The 14,648-nt window shown below is 53.1% G+C and overlaps 1 pseudogene; it reads left to right on the top strand.

The window, feature by feature from the left end:
- The first annotated feature begins 1,558 nt into the window (after nucleotides 1–1,558).
- On the top strand, nucleotides 1,559–13,516 carry LOC140194187 (aquaporin-9-like; annotated as a pseudogene).
- The last annotated feature ends 1,132 nt before the right edge of the window (nucleotides 13,517–14,648 follow it).

Here is a 14,648-nt window from a genome sequence, read left to right as displayed (position 1 = left end):
AGTGAGGAGGGAGCTGTGACGAGACGGGGTAGTGAAGAGGGAGCTGTGACGAGACGGGGTAGTGAGGAGGGAGCCTTGACGCGACGGGGGTAGTGAGGAGGGAGCTGTGACGGGACAGGGGTAGTGAGGAGGGAGCTGTGACGGGACAGGGGTAGTGAGGAGGGAGCTGTGACGAGACGAGATAGTGAGGAGGGAGCTGTGACGAGTCACGGTAGCAAGGAGGGAGCTGTGACGAGACGGGGTAGTGAGGGAGAGCTATGATGAGACGGGGTAGTGAGGGAGAGCTATGAGGAGACGGGGTAGTGAGGAGGGCGCTGTGACGGGACGGGGTAGTGAGGAGAGAGCCTTGATGCGACGAGGGTAGTGAGGAGGGAGCTGTGACGAGACGGGGTAGTGAGGAGGGAGCTGTGATGAGTCACGGTAGCAAGGAGGGAGCTGTGACGAGACGGGGTAGTGAGGGAGAGCTATGAGGAGACGGGGTAGTGAGGAGGGAGCTGTGATGGGACGGGGGTAGTGAGGAGGGAGACTTGACGTGACGGGGGTAGTGAGGAGGGAGCTGTGACGAGACGAGATAGTGAGGAGGGAGCTGTGACGAGTCACGGTAGTGAGGAGGGAGCTGTGACAGGACGGAGTAGTGAGGAGGGAGCTGTGACGGGACGGAGGTAGTGAGGAGGGAGCTGTGACGGGACGGGGTAGTGAGGAGGGAGCTGTGACGGGACGGGGGTAGTGAGGAGGGAGCCTTGGCGTTACCGGGGGTAGTGAGGAGGGAGCTGTGACAGGACGGAGTAGTGAGGAGGGAGCTGTGACGGGACGGGGGTAGTGAGGAGGGAGCTGTGACGGGACGGGGGTAGTGGGGAGGGAGCCCTGACGTGACGGGGGTAGTGAGGAGGGAGCCTTGGCGTTACGGGGGGTAGTGAGGAGGGAGCTGTGACGGGACGGGGGTAGTGAGGAGGGAGCTGTGACGGGACGGGGGTAGTGGGGAGGGAGCCCTGACGTGACGGGGGTAGTGAGGAGGGAACTCTGTACTTTGGGAGCGGCAGGTGATGCCACAACAACAACCTCTCACTCAATGTCAGCAAGACCGAGAAGCTGATTTTTGACCTCAGGAGGAGGAAACCAAAGGTCCATGACCCAGTCCTCGCGAATGTGTCAGTGTGCATATGATTCAGTGTGTGTCAGTGTGTGTTATGTGAGTCAGTGTGTGTTTTGTGTGTGTTATGTGTGTCAGTGTGTATACGTGTGTCAGCACAGCCCTCACTCGCTTCCCCCTGCCCCGCACCTCCCGGCTTCACGCTCCGTCCCGCAGCGAGCCGAGTCGGGGTGGGAGGCCGAACTCATCAACCCAGCACACCTCGCCCCAACCTGGTGCTGGACGAGGCGTTAAAAGCCCTGATCAGGAAGCAGCTCCACACATCATCCCGGAGATCCCCCACAGCCCAGAGTTGCTACCTACCACGCGGGGCTGGAGCAGCCGAGAAAAAGACCGTCCCCTGCAGTAAACTGTTTCTCAAAGTTCCTGCCGTGGTGCTGTCAGCTCCGCCGAGAGCCGGGAGCAGGCATGGACAGAGTCAGGGCACTCAGGAGAGGCAGACGGGAAGCCCTGCAGCTGAAGGATCACCTCTGCAGAGAATGCTTGGCCGAGTTTTTTGGAGTTTGCATTTTGATTGTAAGTTTTTCCAAACTTCCTCCGGGCTCCTGAGGCTGCGATTGGAGAGAGGTTCTTCCTCCCTGTTGTCCCGAGGGCCACTGAGGGAGCGCCGCGCTGCGGGAGTGCACTGAGGAGGGAGCGTCACGGGAGGGTCAGTGGAAGAGTGGAGCGCCACACTCCATATATATAGAAGAACTGATGAAGTTCCAAGACTGAAAGGTAGCTCATATCACTTGGTTGTTTAAAAACAATTGTAAACACAAAATAATCTGCAGATGCTGTAAAAGACCAAAGCAACACTTTCAGTACACTGGATGAACTCAGCAGGTCAGGCAGCATCAGTCAGAAACGTCGACTCATCATTTCTGACTGATGCTGCCTGACCTGCTGAGTTCATCCAGTGTACTGACAGTGTTGTTTAAAAACAACAGCAAGGACAATCATGGAAACTACATGCCGGTCAGCCTGACATCAGTGGTGGGGAAGGGACAGGATCTACCAGCATTAGGATAGCCAGCATCTAATTAGGAGTCAACATGGCTTTGTGTGTGGAAAGTCACTCAGAGTTCCCTGAAGAGGTAACCAAAAAGATAGACGAGGCTAGAGTAGTGGATGTTGTCTACTTGGACTTTAGCAAGGTCTTCAACCAGCACGGTAGGCTACTCCGGCAGGTTACTTCACATAGAATCCAGGGACAGCAAGTTAGCTTGGCTGTGGGAAGCAGAGGGTGAAGGTTGAAGGTTGTTCCTCAGAGGGGAGTTCGGTGACCAGTGGAGTACCACAGCAGTCATTGTTGGGACCCTTGTTATTCAATATTTAATGATCTGAACGCGAATGCACGAGGCTTGATCAGTTCTGCAGATGACGCAAACATTAGGAGGTGTTAATAGTGAAGAAGCTCATCGCAGATTACAGGAGGAAGTTGATCAATTAAGGGGGTAGCAAACGGATTTAAATACTGAGGTGGTGCATTTTGTAATGTCCAACCAGAGAGGGACTTGTACGATGGAAGGTAGGGCACTAGGAAGTGTAATGGAACAGAGGGACCTGGGAGTTCGTTGAAAGCAGCAGATAGACAGGACGGTGAAGAAGGCATTCAGCAGGTAGGCCCGTATCAGTCAGGGTACTGGGGGCAAAAGTTGGGACATTACGTTGCAGTTGTATTAGTCATAAGTGAGGCTGCATTTGGTAAACACACAAAATTCTGCAGATGCTGGAAATCACACACACAAAATGCTGGAGGAACTCAGCAGGTCAGGCAGCATCCATGGAAATTAATAAACAGTCGACGATTCAGACTGAGACCCTTCATCAGGACTGGAAAGGAAGGGGGAAGATGCCAGAATAAGAAGGTGGAGGGAGGGGAGGGAGGACAAGCTGGAAGGTGACAGGTGAAGCCAGGTGGGTGGAGAAGAAGGAATCTGATAGGAAAGGAGAGTGGACAACAGGAGAAGGGGAAGAAGGACGGGCACCAAGGGTAAGAGGCCAAATGGGGAATGGAAGAAGAGGGAAGGGGGGAAGGAAAAATACCAGAAGGAGAAATCAATGCTCATGCCATCAGGTTGGAAGCTACCTAGACAGAATATGAAGTGTTGCTCGTCTGCTCTGAGAGTGGCCTCATCATGGCACAAGACATGTTGGAGTGGGAATGAGGATAGGAATATTTTGGTCACCAGGTCATTCCGCTTCTGGTGGATGGAGCAGAGGTGCTCAACCAAGTGTTCCCCCAATTTACATTGGATCTCACATTGGGGACCACATCGGGAGCACCAGACACAGTAGATGACCCCAGCAGATTTGCAGGCGAAGTGTTGCCTCACCTGGAAGGACTGTTTGGGGCCCTGAATAGAGGTGATGGAGGAGGTGAGGGAGGAGGTGAGGGAGCAGGTGAGGGAGGAGGTGAGGGAGGTGAGGGAGGAGGTGAGGGAGGAGGTGAGGGAGGGAGGGAGGAGGTGTGGGAGGAGGTGAGGGAGGAGGTGAGGGAGGGAGGGAGGAGGTGAGGGAGGAGGTGTGGGAGGTGAGGGAGGAGGTGAGGGAGGAGGTGTGGAAGGAGGTGAGGGAGGTGGTGAGGGAGGAGGTGTGGGAGGAGGTGAGGGAGGAGGTGAGGGAGGAGGTGAGGGAGGTGGTGAGGGAGAAGGTGTGGGAGGAGGTGAGGGAGGTGGTGAGGGAGGAGGTGAGGGAGGAGGTGTGGGAGGAGGTGAGGGAGGTGGTGTGGGAGGAGGTGTGGGAGGAGGTGAGGGAGGTGGTGAGGGAGGAGGTGTGGGAGGAGGTGAGGGAGGAGGTGTGGGAGGAGGTGTGGGAGGAGGTGAGGGAGGAGGTGAGGGACTTTGACCACTTGCAGGGATATTTGGCAGGAGGGAGAGTAGTGGGGAGGGACGATTGGACAAAGGAATCACAGAGGGAGCGATCCCGGCGGAAACTGGATAGGGGAAGGGGAGGTACAGATCTGTTTGATGTGGGATCCTTTCGAAGATGGCAGGAGTTGCAGAGGATGATGTGTCTGATGCGGAGGCTCATGGAGTGCTACGTAGCACAAGAGAAACTCCATCCCTGTTGAGGTGGGAAGATGGAGTGGGTGCAAATGTCCAGGAAATGAATAAGATGCAGGTGAGGGCATCATCAGTGGTAGAGGAAAGGAAACCCCTTTCTTCAATGAAGGGGGACGTCTCTGATGTCCTGAAAAGGAGAGGTGTATTATGTACAGATCTGGTCACCCTGTGGTTAAACTGGAAAGAGTGCAGAAAAGATTTTCAAAATGTTGCCTGGACTCAAGGGTCTGTGTACAAGGAGAGGTTACCCAAGCTGGGTCTTTATTCTTTGGAATTCAGGAGAATGCGGGGAGACCTTATCAAAGTGTTTAACATCACGGGAGGCATAGATAAGGTGGGTGGTAACAGTCTTTTCCCCAGGGTAGGGAAATCCACAACAAGGGGACAAGCTGTCCAGACAGATCATTCCACACACGGGTGCGAGGGAAAATAGAATCACAAGTGCTGAGCAGGCGGACAGAGAAAGTGCAACACACACAAAATGCTGGAGCGACTCGGCAGGACAGGCCCCAGTGAAGCAGACTGGGAGATCAAGAGCTCATCTTGATTTAACATCTGCCGGACAATGCTGAGGATGTTCTACGAGTCTGTGGTAGCCAGTGCGATCATGTTTGCTGTTGTGTGCTGGGGCAGCAGGCTGAGGGTAGCAGACACCAACAGAATCAACAAACTCATTCGTAAGGCCAGTGATGTTGTGGGAATGGAACTGGACTCTCTGACGGTGGTGTCTGAAAAGAGGATGCTGTCCAAGTTGCATGCCATCTTGGACAATGTCTCCCATCCACTACATAATGTACTGGGTGGGCACAGGAGTACATTCAGCCAGAGACTCATTCCACCGAGATGCAGCACTAAGCATCATAGGAAGTCATTCCTGCCTGTGGCCATCAAACTTTACAACTCCTCCCTTGGAGGGTCAGACACCCTGAGCCAATAGGCTGGTCCTGGATTTATTTCATAATTTACTGGCATAATTTACATATTATTATTTAACTATTTATGGTTTTATTACTATTTATTATTTATGGTGCAACTGTAACGAAAACCAATTTCTCCCGGGATCAATAAAGTATGACTATGACTATGACTATCTTTCAGCGCATGGTGAAGTCTGTTCGTGTCTGATAACAGAGGGAGAGAACCTGTCCTTGAGCCTAGGGGTACATGTTCTCCGCTTTTGCATCTTCTGCCTGACACACATAGAAACACACTCACACACACAGACACAAACACACTCACACACACACAGACACAAACACACACACACTCTCTCTCTCTCTCTCTCTCACACACACACACACACACACACGCACGCAGGGTTCAGCCTGTGCAACCCTCGGGAAGTTCTCCCTGCGGCGCTGACGCCAGTTATGAGGAAATCGCAGCAGCGATTGTACCGATTTCTGCAGTCGACCTTACACCGCCTGTCCATTCCCTCAACATCAGCTGTTCGGCTGCGGGGCGGTGGCCCAGATGGTGACCGGTAATGGCAGGCGCGGCGAGCTCCTCTCCATCAACCTGGGATTCGGGCTCGGAGCCACCTTCGGCATCTATGTCGCGGGGGGAATCTCTGGTAAGTGGTCCATACGCAGGAACACTGCCCCTCCCGACAGGGAGTCACAGGCTGGGATCTAATGCAGGGATTCAGGGGGTGGGGGTAATAACACCCTGGGGGAGGGCTACGGTCGGTGATTTAATCCAAGGCTTCGGGGCGGGGCGGGGGGGGGGTTGGTTGTTGTATATAGAATAACAGATCCTCAAGAGTAGTTTACAGATCCTGGGAGTGGGTAAAAGGATGGGATCTTTAATAAATAAAATTAAATACTGAAAGAGTTTCGTTATCAGCTGGTAATTTTTTTTTACACCCTTCTGTGCGTCAGCACCATGGACAGTTTGCAGCGGAATCTCTTAACAACTTCCTGACAAAATTTGACCATTACGAGGCCTGGAGACGGGCGACCCAAAACGTTGGGGAGGGGAGAGAAAGAGAGAGAACGATCCGGAGAGATTTAAGGCGGCATACCGGCGCTCTGGGCCCGGGCAGCTGAAGGCAGAGCAGCTCAAGGCGGAGAGAGGGATCTGTGGAAGGATTATGAGACCTCTGGAAGGTGATGGGTTGGAAGGGTTTTCAGAGGCTGTTACAAGCCTTGGACACGGAGATGTCGGGAGGTCCAGGAATGAAGATTGGCGGAACGATTGTTCACAGCCGGGATCAGCTCAGAAGAGTCCAAATGCGGCGGATAAGTTGATCCGGACACCTCTGCCAGTGTAGGTCCAGGCATGTTCCCTGGGATTGAGATGGTGGTGGGGAGGTGGGAGAATAGATTCACAGAGCCACGGAGTACGGGAACAGGCTCTCCGGTCCATGTCGACCAAGACGTCCATCTAAGCTAGTCCTGTATTTCGCCCATATCCCTCTAAACCTTTCCTATCCGTGTACCTGTCCGTATCCCTCTAAACCTTTCATATCCGTGTACCTGTCCGTATCCCTCTAAACCTTTCCTATCAGTGTACCCGTCCGTATCCCTCTAAACCTTTCCTATCCGTGTACCTGCCCATATCCCTGTAAACCTTTCCTATCCGTGTACCTGTCCATATCCCTCTAAACCTTTCCTATCCGTGTACCTGTCCATATCCCTCTAAACCTTTCCCATCCGTGTCCCTGTCCGTATCCCTCTAAACCTTTCCTATCCGTGTACCTGTCCGTATCCCTCTAAACCTTTCCTATCCGTGTACCTGTCCATATCCCTCTAAACCTTTCCTATCAGTGTACCTGTCCATATCCCTCTAAATCTTTCCTATCCGTGTACCCATCCATATCCCTCTAAACCTTTCCTATCCGTGTACCCATCCATATCCCTCTAAACCTTTCCTATCCGTGTACTGGTCCGTATCCCTCTAAACCTTTCCTGTCCACCTATCTGTCCAAATATCTTCTGAAGGCTCATAATGTACCTGTTGCAACCACTCCCTCTGGCAGCTCATTCCATATACTGACCCCGCTCTGCGTGAAACGCCCCTCCCCAAACTCGCAGCTCACGTTAAACCCGTGCCCTGTCGTACTTGATTCCACAACCAGGGGAAAAAAGGCTGTGTGATTCACCCTATCTACAGCACTCGTGATTTTACACACCTCCATAAGGTCACCACTCAGACTCCTACGCTCCAATAAATAAACTCCCAGTCTGCTGTGTAATGCAGGATCTCGAGCCCCGGTAGTTAGTCAATCTCCTCTGCACTCTTTCCAACTTCGTGTTGTCTCTCTGCAGTGGGGTGTCTAAAATCGCATTGGAAACGCGGCGCCTGCCAACATCGTGTTTACATTCCCGTGGATTCGGCTTGCCGTGCCTGTGACCGTTGTGGAGAAGGGACGTTGCTCTCGGGAACCAAATATAAAACGTTCTTTGTGCAACACTACTGCAGTAGCGGCGCGATCTCTCGGGTTGGTAAGATGTTCGCCTGAGGGGTTGTCTGTTGGTGGGCCCTCAGGTGGATGTCGAGGCCGACCCGGGATCCATATCCACGAGTACGCGATGCCTGTGCTTAGCGGTTGGGTGATTTGGTCGTTCCGTCTCTCCTTTCGGTCTGCGGTACAGTGGAGTGCCTTCTCGTGTAGGTTAGCCCCCTCTTGAGCAGATTTCCTCGGGGTGGGTCTGTTGTGTGCAATGTCTTGAACAGCACACGCAAAATGCCGGAGGAACTCAACATGTCAGGCAGCGTCTACGGAGGGGATAAACAACCGCGTTTCCGGCCCAGATCTTCATTGTATGTCTTACTCTAGCTTTCCAGCATTTGCAAAATATCTTATGTTTACGAGCCGGATGTCTTCCCAGATTTGAGATGTAATGTTGAATTTCTCCAGGCTGATTTTGATCGTACCTTTCAAGCGTTTATTTGCCCACCAGGGGCTTGGTAATATTCTTCCAACCGGGAATAAAAGTTCTGTTTGGGGAGACGCGAGTTTCGGCTTCGGCATGACGTGACCTCTCTGTCGGAGTTGGTGTTGCTTTATCGTGATAGCGATGTTGTCGATGTTAGCCTCCGCTGCACGCCAGTGTTAGTGCGTCAGTCCTCCCGACTTGAAATAACATCGCTACCGTGATCGCATCCACGACAGTCAGAGTCATAGAACACTACAGCACAAAACAGGCCATTCGGCCCGACTAGTCTGTGCCGAGCTATTATTCTGTCTCGTCCCATCGACCTGCACCAGGACCGCAACCCTCCATATATCCATCCAAATTTCTCTTAAATATTGAAATCAAACCGCATCCACCGTTTCCGCTGGCACCTCATTCCGCAATCTCGCCACCCGCTGAGTGAAGATCAACTCCTTTATGTTTCCCTTAACTCTTTCAGCTTTCACCTATGACCTCCGGTTTAAGTCTCATCCAACCTGGAGTTAGATATTTACCCTATCTATACCCCCCATAATTTTGTATCCTGCTATCAAATATCTCCTCCGTCTCCCACACGCGAGGGAACAACGTCCGAACCTCTTCAACCTTTTCCCAGAACTCAGCTCCTCAAGAGTGAGACCGATCAGATAACGTACGACAGCCGGAATCTTTTCTAGTGATCTCAGGGAATGTCGAGGGGTAGAAGGGGAACGTGAGGGATTCTGAAAACGCCAGACAAGCGTTGGCCCGGGATCGGTCCTCTGAGATGACGGCGTCCAGGAACTGGAAGCAGTTCACCCTTTCCACCAGTGACCAACCCCTCAGTGAGGACCGGTGTGTGTATTCCCGACTTCCCCTTCCTGAAGTCCACAATCAATTCCTAGTTCTTGTCGATGCTGAGTGCGAGGTGGTTGTTGCGACACCCCTCAGCCCGTCTATCTCACTCACTTCCGTGCGCGTCTTGGCCACGGGGTGGACCGGTCCAGCGAGCCCCTCCGACCCAACATTTCCGCCCCAGAACTCAAACGGTAGTGTTATAGTAATTTATAGCATTCTGTGTCTTGCGCGGTACTGCTGCCGCTAAAAAAACACATCACTGATATCAACCCGATTTTGATATGTAGTTCACACAACACACAGGAGGTCGGGATCGAACCCCTGTCGCTAGGGCTGCAAGATGGTGGCTCCACCCACTGCGCCATGTACAGGAAAAGGCTGACGGCATCACTTCTGAACTTTCTTGTGCTTAACTTTCAGGCGCCCATCTAAATCCGGCCGTTTCCTTCAGCCTGTGTTTGTTAGGGAGGTTCCAGTGGAAGAAGCTGCCATTTTGAATGTTGTCCCAGACCCTCGGGGGGTTCGTTGGTGCTGCTATCGCGTATTGTGCATCACGGTAAGGGGGAAGGGCGGTAAGGGCGCAGAGACGATTTGGGCCGACAAACTAAAGGTGTGGACTTGGTAAGGAGAGGGTGGGGGGAGTGAAGAAGGGATGTTTCCCTAGTGGAACCTACTGTTGATATCTGGAAGCTCAGAGTGTGGGACAGGACTTCCGGTATAGACACTCGGATCGGAGTTAAAGTCAAGTTTATTGTCACAGACACTGGTACAATGGAAAACTTACAGCATTAGTTAAAGAAATTAACATAGTCATAGTCATACTTTATTGATCCCGGGGGAAATTGGTTTTCGCTACAGTTGCACCATAAGTAGTAAATAGTAATAGAACCATAAATAGTTAAATAGTAATATGTAAATTACGCCAGTAAATTATGAAATAAGTCCAGGACTAGCCTATTGGCTCAGGGTGTCTGACCCCCCCAAGGGAGGAGTTGTAAAGTTTGATGGCCACAGGCAGGAATGACTTCCTATGACGCTCTGTGCTGCATCTCGGTGGAATGAGTCTCTGGCTGAATGTACTCCTGTGCCCACCCAGTCCATTATGTAGTGGATGGGAGACATTGACCAAGATGGCATGCAACTTGGACAGCATCGTCTTTTCAGACACCACCGTGAGAGAGTCCAGTTCCATCCCCCACAACATCACTGGCCTTACGAATGAGTTTGTTGATTCTGTTGGTGTCTGCTACCCTCAGCCTGCTGCCCCAGCACACAACAGCAAACATGATAGCCCTGGCCACCACAGACTCGTAGAACATCCTCAGCATCGTCCGGCAGATGTTAAAGGACCTCAGGAAATAGAGACGGCTCTGACCCTTCTTGTAGACAGCCTCAGTGTTCTTTGACCAGTCCAGTTTATTGTCAATTCGTATCCCCAGGTATTTGTAATCCTCCACCATGTCCACACTGACTCCCTGGATGGAAACAGGGGTCACCAGTACCTTAGCTCATCACCCCTCCCCCCCGCAGCGCTCCTTCCTCACCGCTATTCCCACAGCGCTCCCTCTTCATCACCCCCATGGCGGCGCTCGCTCCTCACCGCCCATTCTCACGATAGAGCAGCCCGCAAAACGCGTGTAATGACAGGCCATTCGGACAGATCCGAGGGTCGAGCAGCCGGACAAAGCCCCATCGTGGATGCTCGGGAGGGCACCGGTCTCCGAATGCATGGGGATAGTGCAAGTTTTCGCAAATAAAAACCGCGGAGGCGTTTTATGTGTAAGAGAAACCATAACAATTCAGGTATTGGGCTTGAAACACGGAACACATCGCGGCAGACAGGTGAACTCCAACTCACGTCGGTGGTTGTGAATTATGAACGCTCTCCCACCGCCAGAATTTACCGAAACCCGCATTGTGAGCCTGTCCGCAGCTCGGACACTCCGCCCGGCTCGGGTCCTGTGTTCCATGGGTGGAGGAAGAGCAGGGGCTTCTGGCTCGTCCGAGGTGCGTTGACACGTTCACGGTCGGTCACGTTGTGACGGCGGGGGCATATTAGCGGAATCCTCCAGATCTCGGCGGGCCAGTTTACGGCGATCTACCGAAATACATTCCGGTTTACCCCTCTTATCCATAATAAAAGTCTTTTCTCTCTGTTCCAAAACAGGGAACGGGTCATCGTCAGGGGGCCAAAGGCGGACAAAAACAAATGAGGCAGAATGTAGGTCAACAGGAACCCAAGGGTGCTGTACGCCATGATGGGAGGGAGGAATAGTGAAAAGGAACTGAATTTACTGAGGAGGGCGGAACGCTGTTGAGAAGCCGATCAGGCGGTCGTGGTGTCAGGAATAAAGTCACCTGGCACTCGTAATGGCTCCCCGTTTACCAACTCAGCCGCGGACATCAGCAGGTCCCTTTTGGAGCTGGTCTGATCCCCAGCAGGACCCACGGGAGACGATCACGCCAACACTCATCCGTCAGGGAAGTCCTCAGAGCAGCCTTTAAGGAGCGGTGAACCCGCTCACAATGGCCATTGGACTGCGGGTGGTACGCCGTGGTGCGATGTAGCCTAACGCCGAGGTTTTGCGTCATCGCACCCCAGAGTCTGATGTGAATTGGGGACCTCAGTCAGAGGAAGTATCAGTTTGGATGTCAAACTGAACAAGCCAGGTGCTGATGAACGCACAACCCAAGTCTTTGGCCGTTGTCGATGCTAGAGGGATGACCTCTGGTCACCTGGTCACCTGGTGCTACTGTCCACCGTGGTAAGGAGGTGTGTGAAACCCCGGGAGGGGGGAAGGGAACCAACAAGATCCACATAGACGTGGTCAAACCGTCGCACACGGACCTCAGCGTCGGTGGAGCCCGAACATGATTGTTCATTTTTGCCCGATCACGCACGCCCTTCCTGAGCGCAGCCGGTATCTGTGAGGCCTTCCGGCTGCCCGTCCGGCATAGTCAACCCCTATATGTCCGGCCTCAGCGGCCGGCCATGAGAGACAATCAGCCACGGCATTATCTCCCCCCTCGGTACGTTGGATGGCAGGTGAGAACACGCCATGTAGGGCAGTTGGCTTTCCTGCCATAAAGGGTCAGAGGTCAATGAACGCGGTGAGCTGGCGACCCTCGAGTAGAAAATAATGATGGGGGAGAGCGAGAAGCTCGGGGTCAAAGGTGTTGAACTTCCTTTCGCCGGGACGGAGCTGACGGCTGGAGAAGGCGAGCGGCTGCCGCACGCATCCGACCGACCATTCCAGCGCGTCGGTCTATGGGGGTGTTGTGTGCGCCAGCACGGTCGGGATGGAAAGAGCCCGTGTGTGTTGCAGCCGCGGCCACCCTGGCTTGTCGAGGCAGGGAAAGGGGCAGGAATGATGCACCGCCGCCTGGCTGAGTGTAGACTATCCTCCTATAGTCCTTCACCGGTGTATTGGTGAGTGCTACGCAGACTTGATCAGGCATTTGCCGAATGAAGAGTTCTTTAAAAATAAAACAAAGATGGTGATTTCCCAGGAGGTACACACGTGGTCCATTAGCTCTAGTGGCCCAGCATCGCCGAGACCGGGCAAGGGGAGCAACTGTTTGGCGATATCAGCCTCCGATAGCCCAGAACTCTGTAAAAGGTGAGTTTTCAGCCATCGGTATTTATCGTGCCCAGGTGGGATTCTAGCAAACCCACCACTCTCACAGCCGTGGAGTTGCTGAGTGACGCTACCACGTGGAATTATTTGGTGTTACCGGCAGTGATTTCCCGCGGCCTGAATGGGGCCTCGGCTTGTACAAAACAAGCGACGGCGTTTTGCTGCCAGACTCGGGCGGTTTCAAAGCGCCTGCGCTGGTCGACACGTTCAATAAGTCTGGAATCGTCCCAGAGCATCGGGGTCACCAGTTATGTTCCCTCTAAGCTGCGCACGTATGCGCGCACTCACGTTTTTCAACCAGCGCACAAAGGAAATTAATGTGCGCACAAAAAAGTTAGTTACCTAAAATAATGTAGTAATTAATAATTATACATATTGAAAATAATCTTTTAGCTAAATGTTTCTGTTAACTAGTTAGTCGGTTTTTCAAATACCACAATGCACGTCACCGACTGATTCACTTCATTTTGCGCGAGACAAAATTAACAAGATAAGATAGTAGTATCTGGGAGACAATGTTTCGTGTAGTGACAAAGTTAAAGTTTTGCTAAGCCAACAACGCTCGCGTTTCCCTACTTGTCAAGGTCCCGAGGTCCGCTCCTCGACAGCACCATGGCGAATTCTTCCGGTACTGACCCCTCTGTAGATGCGAGTAGTTCCGATCGGGACAGAGTGGTGCTGGGTACACGAAGGATGTTGGGGCGGATAGGGAGGTTGGGCAATAACGCTGCCATCGTGTCTGTCTGCAGGGCCGGAGGGGGCTGGTGGTGGGTCCCCATTGTGGCCCCCATGGTAGGGGCTGTCCTGGGCTCGCTGATCTACGAGCTTCTCATGGAGTTCCATCACCTGGAGGCGCAGAGGAGGGCGGCGGAGTTTGACCTGAAGGAAGCGAAGCTGAAGAGGATGGAGAGCGAGGTGACTCGGAAGCAGGAGGCCATGGTCTAGAAGGCGGAGGTCGAGGGGCGGTATATGTGAGAGCGGCACTGGCCCCTCTACTTCCCTACTCAGACCGGTCCCCACCCAACACCTGGCCCCTTTCACCCTCCAGTTCCCACACCCCTCCTGTCTCTAGACCCCCTCCAGCCCCTACACCCCTCCCTGTATCTGTAAACCCCTCCAGTCCCTACACCCCTCCCCGTCTCTGTAACTCCCTCCAGCCCCTACACCCCTCCCTGTCTCTGTAACCCCCTCCAGCCCCTACACCCCTCCCTGTCTCTGTAACCCCCTCCAGCCCCTACACCCCTCCCTGTCTCTGTAACCCCCTCCAGCCCCTACACCCCTCCCTGTCTCTGTAACCCCCTCCAGCCCCTACACCCCTCCCTGTCTCTGTAACCCCCTCCAGCCCCTACACCCCTCCCTGTCTCTGTAACCCCCTCCAGCCCCTACACCCCTCCCCATCTCTGTAACCCCCTCCACATCTCTGTGGCTCTCCTTCCCTCCGGCTCCTGCACCCCGATTCCCGACCCCCCCACCAGTGTCGGCCGTGCTCCGGAATTCACCCACCACCAACCCTCGCTTCACCTCTCCCCTCTCCAGCCAAGATTGCCAACATCTCTCAAGGTGTCCAAAGGCATGAGATGATCCAAAAGCCCTCCCGTGGGACTCCCTGGGGCATCTTATTTCCCTCAAAGGAAGCCGTGTAAATGCGGAGAATTGTTGTAGTAGTTTTTTTTCTCTCTGCTTTCTGAAAACAAACTCGATGACCTTGACTCGATCTGTCCGTCCCACAGCCGTACCCAGTGACAGTGTTTCCTGTGGGTTGTATCGGTAGACACGGTGAGGGGTGGCGGGTTGACTAACCTTAACTGGGCTGGACAAGAGGCAGTGTACCGAGAGCTAGTACAATCAGATATTGTGTCACATCTACTCTGACAGCATCTCCCAAACCCGTCTGCCCTCTCGCCAAGAATCTGTTTAAGAAAATACCCTGAAGCACTTTGTAGAACCAGTATAGGCAAATGTGTATTTGTATTATATATACTATAGATTTTCCAGCTAGAATGTGTAATTCTGCTAAAACTACTTGCAAACCCAGTCTTCTATATATGTATTTTTTCAGAAATTCTGTTGTATTTTT

This window comes from Mobula birostris, chromosome 2 (assembly GCF_030028105.1).
Source record: "Mobula birostris isolate sMobBir1 chromosome 2, sMobBir1.hap1, whole genome shotgun sequence".
Taxonomy (NCBI): Eukaryota; Metazoa; Chordata; class Chondrichthyes; order Myliobatiformes; family Myliobatidae; genus Mobula; species Mobula birostris.
Note: the sequence above shows the minus strand (reverse complement) of the source record. Positions and strands in the feature narration are given on the sequence as shown.